At 39.3% G+C, this 9212-nt stretch overlaps 1 pseudogene; it reads left to right on the top strand.

Annotated features, from left to right (window-relative positions):
- The first annotated feature begins 3430 nt into the window (after positions 1-3430).
- On the top strand, positions 3431-4120 carry LOC131748149 (cleavage and polyadenylation specificity factor subunit 1 pseudogene; annotated as a pseudogene).
- Positions 4121-9212: the final 5092 nt, after the last annotated feature.

A 9212-nucleotide genomic window follows, 5' to 3' on the forward strand; every position in this document is an offset into this window, starting at 1 on the left:
CATCTCTCTCCCGCTTTTACCATAACACCACCTTCGGAATTAAGTGGAGCAGATTTTATCATTCCCATTTGACAGAGGAGGAAGATGAGGCATGCAGATTAAGTGATTTGCCTGGTCTGAAACAGCCCAAATTAGTCTCTGACTCCTATTGCACTTTGCGGCAGCTGCACTAAGAAAGCCCTCCAGTCAAAGAGAGCCTCCCAAGAATTCCACCAATTAGAAAAACTTGCCTTAGGCTTTCCAAAAGACCGATTGGCGTGATGGTGTGATGGAAAGAACAGATTCTGGAATCAGAGAGCTAGTTTGGAATCCAGGCTTGAGCAACAGATTTTACCTCTGAGCCTGACTCCTTATCTCTAAAGTGGGGATAATGATAACTTCTCCAGGACGCTGCGCTAAGAACTAAATGGTGAATGTAAATAGCCAGGTACATAGTTCAGAAAGAATGGTTATTATTAAAATCAGGCTCGGTTTAGAAGGGCCCCATTGAAGGACACGCTCTGTAATCTAATCGCGTGGAGATGTGCGCCATCTACTGGTGGAGTAAAGAACATGGCTCTGAGAAGAGAACGTTGCTCTCTGCTAAGAGTGGGATCAGTAAACTGTGACCTTCTTGTCTTTCTCTTTTTACTCCTTCCCAATAGTAACAGGTGCCTCTCCTGCCTCACAGTGAAAACAAGGTAGGAAATACGGTCTTCCACCTCTAACTGGTAGTAACAAGGCCGCATCCCCTTTCTGACATGGTATCAGAGGAGGTCAGCTCAACAGACGATTTAAGTAAGATCCAGAGTCCCATCACATAATGTCAAAAATGTCCAGGGTAGAAATGAAAATAACTTGTCATAACAAGAAACAGGAAAATCTCAAATAAGAAAAATCAACCAACAGATACCAAGACCTATGTCACACAGATGTTGGAATTATATGACAAGGATTTTAAAACATTCAACATAAAAGTGCTTCAAAGAGCAGTTCTGAACAGGTTTGAAGTGAATGAAAAAACAAAGTCTCAGCAAAGAAATAGATGACATAAAGGAGAACCAAATGGAAATTTTATCCTTAGTACAGTTTTTTAATTGAATATAGTTGATTTACAATATTATATTAGTTTCATGTATACAGCATAGTGATTCAGTATTTTTGCAGATTATACTTCATTATAGGCTATTACAAGATAATGGCTATAACTCCCTGTACTATACAGTATATCCTTGTTGCTTTTCTATTTTATAAATAGTAGTTTGTGTCTGTTAATCCCATACCCCTAATTTGTCACTCCCCTTGTCCCTCTTCCCTTTACTAGCCACAAGTTTGTTTTCTATATCTGTGAGTCTGTTCCTGTTTTGCATATACATGCATTTGTATTTTTTTAGATTCCACATATAAGTGATATTATACAGTATTAGTCTTTCTCTTATTTCAGTAAGCATAATATTCTCTAGGTCCATTCACATTGCTGCACATGGCAGAATTTCATTCTTTCTTATGGCTGAGTAATATTACAGTACACGCACGCACACCACATCTTCTTAATCCAATCGTCTGTTCTTGGGCACTTGGGTTGCTTCCATGTCTTGGCTATTGTAAACAGGGCTGCTATGAACATTGAGGTGAATGTATCCTTTCAAATTAGTACTTTCATTTTTTCCTGGATATATACACAGGAATGGAATTGCTGGATCATATGGTAATTCTATTTTTAATTTTTTGAGGAACCTCCATACTGTTTTCCATAGTGGCTACAAGTTACATTCCCACCAACAGTATATGAGTTCCCTTTTCTCCATATCTTCTCTGACATTTCTTATTTGTAAACTTTTTGATGATAGCCATTCTGACAGGTGTGAGGTGACATCTCATTGTTGTTTTGATTTGCATTTCTCTAACAATTAACAATTTTTCATGTGCCTGTTAGCCATCTGTATGTCTTTTTTGGAAAATTTCTATTCAGGTTTTCTGCCCATTTTTTTATTGGATTGTTTGTTTTATATTGAGTTGTATGAGCTGTTCATATATTTTGGATATTAACCCCTTGTCGGTCACATCATTTGCAAATATTTTCTCCCATTCAGTATGTTGTCTTTTTGTTTTGTTGATGGTTTCCTTTGCTGTGCAAGATCTTTTAAGTTTAATTAGGTCCCATTTATTTATTTTTGCTCTTATTTCTTTTGTCCTAGGAGACTGATCTAAAAAAATATTGCTATGATTTATGTCAAAGAATGTTCTGCCTATGTTTTCTTCTAGGCATTTTATGGTTACCATTCTTACATTTAGGTCTTTAAACCATTTTGAGTTTATTTTTGTATATAATGTGAGCACATGTTCTTGTTGTTTTACACATAGCTGTCCGGTTTTCCCAGGACCACTTGTTGAAGAGACTGTCTTTTCTCCATTGTATATTCTTGCCTCCTTTGTCATGAATTAGTTGACCATAGGTGTGTGGTTTTATTTCTGGGATCTCTGTTCTGTTCCATCAAGCTATGTGTCTGTTTTTGTGCCAGTACTGCACTGTTTTGATTACTGCAGCTTTGTACTATAGTCTGAGGTCTGGGAGGGTTATACCTCCAGATTTGTTCTTTTTTCTCAAGATTGATTTCTCAAAATGTCATGAGTATTTTGATAGGGACTTCCAAATGGAAATTTTAGAACTGGAAAATACAATGACTGAAATTTTCCAAAATTTGGGAAAACACATGAACCTACAGATCCAATGACTGAGCAAATCACAAACAGAATAAATGCAAAGAAATCCACACCAAGATACATCATAATCAAACTTTTGAAAACTAAAGGCAAAGAAAAAATCTTGAAAGCACTGAGTGAGAAATGACACCTTACTTAGGGGGAGGGGAACTATTTGAATGAAGGCATGGTTCTCATCAGAAACCATGGAAGCCAGAATGAAATGGCACAACATTTTTCAAGCACTAAAAGAATTGAATATATAAAGAACACTTGAAATTGAACAGTAAAATAAAACAAATAATCCAACTAGAAAATGAGCAAAAATCATGAAGGAGCATTTCACTGAAGAGGATAAACAGAAGGAAATAAACATCTAATAAGATGCTCAATGTCACTAGCATTTAAGGAAATGCAAATTAAGACTAGGTGAGATATCACTAGACACTTCCTAGAACTGCTAAGCTATAAAAAAAAACAGTGATAATACTAAATGCTGGCAAGGATGTGGAGAAACTGGACGTTTCATAAATTTCTGGTGGGGATGTAAAATGGTACAGCCACTCTGTAAAACAGTTTAGCATTTTCTTAATAAACTAAACATATACTTAGCATATAACCAAGAACAAGCTCAAGGTGCTATATGAGACGGAACAGAAGAGGCCTGTGACCACCCCGTGTCACTGCAACTGACATCTGGTGCCAGAAGAGCTTCCTGTGGAGCCTGTGGGCCAGAAAGCTGAGGGGCATGGTCTTCATTAGCACCCAACTGTACTTCCACCAGGTAATCAGTGTGAAGCATTTCATCCTGGCCATGGCTGTCCTGAAGAGCATCTCACTGCTATGCTACCAGTAGGACAGCAAGACTCTAAACCTCAGGTTCTGGGATGACAAGACCCCTCAAGGTGTACAACGTGGACCTCATGGTGGACAATGCTCAGCTGGGCTTCAGCATGTCTGTCCAAGACCGCAAGCTCATGATCTACCTGTACCTGCTGAAAGCCAAGGAGAGTTCTAGGGGCATACGCCTGCTGCAGTGGGCAGACGTCCACGTGGGCACCCAAGTGAACACGATCTGGAGGACCCCAGGTGGAGGGTCACCTAGGGGCCCAGCAAAAAGTCAGTAGTGTGGGAGAACAAGCATTTCACGTGGTTTGTCACACTGGATAGTGGCATCGGGCTTCAGCAGTTGCTGAAGCTGCAAAACAGGCTGACCACTGTGCTGCCACCCCTACGCTGGCCACAAGTCCTGCAATGGTGGATGCAGCGTGTGGACTATGTCCTACAGAACGTGGTGTTGACCTTCCTCGCCCCAGTTCTCAACCGCTGTCTTCACTTCAGAACCATGGAGCACTGTGAGCTGGCCAAGATCAGCACCATGCCTGGCATTGTCGTGGATGACCTGATTGAGACCTATGGCATCACCACCCACTTCTAGACCCAGGGACGCTGCCACCATCCCCATGCACTGCTTTCTACCCCCTTTTTGTATAAAACACGGGGAAATGGGTAAGCAGGGAATGATTGATACATGCAATAACTTAAATGGATCTCAAGGATGGTGAGTGTAAAAAAGCAATCTCAAAAGGTCACATATTATAGGATTCCATTTACTTCAGATTTTCAAAACGAGAAAATTGTAGAGATGGAGAATAAATTAGTGGTTGCCATGGATGAGGAATAGTGAAGGGAGGGGAGTGACTAGAATGGAATAGCATGAAAGAGATCTCCATGGTGATGGAACAGTTCTGTATCTTGATTGCAGTGGTGGCTACACAAATCTACACATGTGATAAAAATGGCATAGAAGTAGTCACACACTTGTACCACTGTCAATTTCCTGGACTGGATATTATACTATAGTTTGTAACATGTAACTGTAGGGGAAATCTGGGTGAAGTTTACGAAGGACCTCCATAGTATTTTCAAAACTTCCTGTGAATCTATAATTATTTCAAAATTAGAAGTTTTTTTAAAGAATGGGAAAAGAGCAATTGTAGACATCGAGTATAGACAATTCTAATGAAGAATTTTGCTGTAAAGGGGAACAGAGAAATCAAGTGGGTAGAGACCAAGGGAGGGTGGCTCAACAGAAGACGTTTAAAAATTTTTAATGGGAGCAATAACAGCATGGTTGAAGCTAATGGGAAAGACGCTATAGAAGGAAAAAAAAATGTTCTTGAGGGGCAAGAGAGGAGAAAATTGCCAAAAGAGGAGTGGAGGGGTTGGCCTCAGCCAAGAGCAGGGAAATTTCATCCATAGTCATAGGAGAAAGGGTAGAATATATACATAGATTTAGGTAGGTATGTAGCTGCAGTGGTAATTTGTGAGCTTTGTTTTCTGATTGCCTCTGTTTTCTCAGTGAAATTGGAAGCAAGGTCATGAGCTGAGAGTGAGGACGAGTGCGGAGGTGTTAGAGGTTTAAAGGGAGAAGGTATGAAATAGTTGTCTAGGAAACAGGGAGAGTAAATGGACTAGGATAATATTAGGTGATTTCCTGGCAACATTAAGTGCCCACTTGAGGTTCGTGGTGTTGAATTTAAAGCGAGAGTGTCATTTTGTGTTTTTCTCCAGCCATGTTCAGCTCCAGTGATATGGAGGCAAGAGACTGCAATTAGGTGGAGGAGAAAACTGGAAGAGAGGATTTCAAGAGACTGAGAGGCTAGGGTGTTAGAAGGATCAGGTATTGTGATCTTGAAATCACAAAGAATTAAGACAGGATTAACTGCAGAGAGTTACAGTGAGACAAAAACTAAAATATTATATAGCATATATAATATATTTAACATACTCTGTGACAGAAATTCAAAGATGGGGATTTTTAGGGAGGAGAAAGGGAGAATGACTTGAAAATAGCAGTGAGGGACCTCAAGCTATGGCAATAAAAATAACCACTGCTCAAAAGGGCTGTAAGGTCCTTGGGTAGATCTAGATTTCAGTCAGATTAAGAAGGTGAGGGAAGCATTCAGCAACCTGGGAAAGAATATAGAGGATTTTGCTGAAGACTTTGAGTACTAGTTAAGATGACTATATAATTTATCATCCAATCTGGGATACTTATGAGAATGACAAGTGTTAAACTGGGCAGGATGGTGGCACACCATGTATAAACTGGAATTGTCCTGGGCAAACCAGGACTATGATTCTAGAGGACAAAGTGGAAGGATTTCAGGGCTAAGAGATGAGGATAGAACATGAAATATTCAGATAGTGACCAAGGAGTCCCAGGGTTTTTGTGATGACTGACATAAACAAAGTTGAAAGGCATAAAGAGCTTAGTTCTGGTGATACTAAGGCAAATTGTGGTGGCAAGTCTGTGAGTGTTTAGAGGGAGAAATGGGTGGGTGTTCAGGGCCTGCCCTTCTCTCCTACCAATGGAGATACAGAGTCCTGGATACGGGAGTTCTATTCCCAGCCAGACAGCAGCTGGATCCTAAGCCCCACTGAGGAATACCTTGATATTTCTGAAACTCTTTGTGCTTCCAGTATGAATTATTTGGGGAACTGAGACTGGATTGACTGCAGCTAAGGAAATTAATAGACCTAGCTGTGAAAAGGTGAGGATGGGAGAGACAAGGGACTCGGTGGTATTTCCAACAGAAACTACAGGGAAAGACACTAACATTGACAAAAGTAGAAAATACCAAGCTGAATAGGAAAAAATATAGAGTCTACCACTTAGATCTAAAAACCTAACTGCACAAGAACAGAATGGCTAATATGCTGCTGAATTACTCAAGGTCTCTTATTCCTCTTTTCTTTTCTATGTTCACTCCCTAGGTGAGTTCATCTAGTCTCATGGTTTTAATTACCATTAATATGCTGATGACTTCCCTACATATACCAAATGCTGGAGAGGATGTAGAGAAAAGGGAACCTCCTACACTGTTGGTGGGAGTGTAGATTGGTGCAGCCTCTATGGAAAACAGTATGGCGGTTCCTCAGAAACTAAAAATAAAGTTGCCATATGATCCAGCAATCCCAGTCCTGGGCATATATCTGGACAAAACTATAATTCAAAGCAATGCATGCACCCCTATGTTCATAGCAGCTCTATTTACAATAACCAAGACATGGAAGCCACTTAAATGTCCATCGACAGTTGAATGGATGAAGATGTGGTGGGCTTCCCTGGTGGTGCAGTGGTTGGGGGTCGGCCTGCCGATGCGGGGGATGCTGGTTTGTGCCCCTGTCTGGGAGGATCCTGCATGCTGCGGAGCGGCTGGGCCCGTGAGCCGTGGCTGCTGGGCCTGCACGTCCGGGGCCTGCGTGTCTGGATCCTGTGCTCCGCGATGGGAGAGGCCACAGCAGTGAGAGGCCTGCGTACTGCCAAAAAAAAAAAAAAGTGTGGTATATATAGATACAATGGAATACTACTCAGTCATAAAAAAGAATGAAATAATGCCATTTGCAGCAACATGGATACACCTAGAGGTTATCATACTAAGTGAAGTAAGTCAGAAAGACAAAGACAAATACCATATGATATCACTTGTATGTGGAATCTAAAATATGGCACAAATAAATTTACCTACAAAACAGAAACAGACTCACAGATATAGAGAACAGACTTGTGGTTGCCAAGAGGAATGGGGGGTGGGGAGGATGGATTGGCAGTTTGGGATTAGCAGATGCAAACTACTATATATACATATAACTGAATAACTTTGCTGTAACCAGAAACTAACACAACATTGTAAATCAACTATACTTCAATAAAATAAAAATTTTAAAATATGCTTATGACTTTCAAACTTATCACTCTAGACCTAATATCTCCCCTAAATCTCAGATCATATAACTGCCTTATTGAAATCTCAATTTGGATGTTTAATAGGTGTCTCAAACTTAATATGTTCAACACTGAACCCCTGATTTTTCCTTAAAAATATGTTCCACCCCCACCATGCCTCATCTCAGTTGATAGAAAACTATCCTTCCATTTATTCAGGCCAAAATACATTGGCCATAGCTTTAACCCTAACTGTATCCCCAATTCTGTTTGTTTTGTCTCTTTTTCACACCCTGCATCCAATGTATTAGCAAATCCTTTTGGTTTTCTCTTCAAAATGTACCCAGAATTATACACTTCTCAGCTTCTCCACCACTACCTCACCGTTCCTAAACACCATGATCTCTCACCTGGATTACCATAATATTCTCCTGACTGGTCTCCTTGATTCTACTCTTGCCACCCTATATTCTGTTCACAACACAGAAGTCAAAGTGATCCTTTCATAACACAAATCAAATTATGCTACTCCTGTGTTCAAAACCCTCCAATAGCTTCCCCATCTTACTCAAACAAAAATCCATACACCTTATGATGGCATACAAGGAAGGCCCTATGATCTGTTCCCTGCACAACTCTGCTCTAGACACACTAACTTTGTATTGCTGTTTTAGATCTGCCATACTCTTCAACCTCAGGGCCTTTGCACTTGCTGCTCTCTCTGCCTAGAAAGCCCTTCCTCACCCTCACCCTCACCCCTACCAGATATCCCCTTGGAAAGCTCATCACTTCATTTGGGTCTCTAGTCACATGTCTTATCCTTCCCTTCTACCACTCCTTCTAAAATGCCACCTCCTTTGTCATCAATTCCCTTGATTTATTTTTCTTCAAGCACTTTTTATGAGGCTATATATTTTACTCATTTCATTTATTATCACTTCCTCCCACTAGAATGTAAGTTTCATGAAGGCTAGAATTTTGTCTCATTTATCACTACATCTACGGCCCTAACAATAGTGCCTGGTACATAGTAGGTACTCAAAATTTTGATTGAATGGAGACAAAGGTATAAATAATTAAATAGATAGAAATAAATTTTAAATGGTATTATATGTATGTATGTTATTTTAAGTAAAATACTGGTTTTAGATTTATTCCTAGATACCTTATAAGTTTTTTTTTTATATTGCAAATGGGATCCTTCTTTAAAATTACATTCTAACTGCTAATTGCTACCATACAGGAACTCTATTGACATTTATGAGAAATTCTTATATTTAGCAACCTTGTTGAATTCTCTTATTCTAATAGTTTTATAGATCCTCATAGCTGTTTTACATAGAGAGCCATATCATCTGTGAATTATATATTTTATCTTCTTTTTCAGTCTCTAGTCCTGTTTTTTTTTTTTCCTTTTATCATCTTAGGGCATTGGTAGAACCTCCAATTTAATGTTGGATAATAATGGCGCTGGGTTTCATGTAGGTTTTGGGTAGGTACCCTTTTTCAACTCTATATCTCTTATGTTTTGTCATTTGTTTTTAAATAATGAATGGGTGTTCAATTTTAACAGTTACTTTTTCTACAACTAAGATGATCATATGGTTTTTCTCTTTTTTAACTATTAGTGTGGTGAATTTCATTAACAGTTTCTCTAATTAAATCACTTTTGAACTAATGGGATAAACCCTACTTGTTCATATTTTTAAAATAAACATGAGGGAATAAATCTGCTTGATTTTAGTTAGGAGTTTTCATTTATGTTTATAATCAAGATTGGCCTCTAAAATTTTTTTCA

This window comes from Kogia breviceps, chromosome X (genome assembly GCF_026419965.1).
Source record: "Kogia breviceps isolate mKogBre1 chromosome X, mKogBre1 haplotype 1, whole genome shotgun sequence".
In the NCBI taxonomy this organism is placed as follows: domain Eukaryota; kingdom Metazoa; phylum Chordata; class Mammalia; order Artiodactyla; family Physeteridae; genus Kogia; species Kogia breviceps.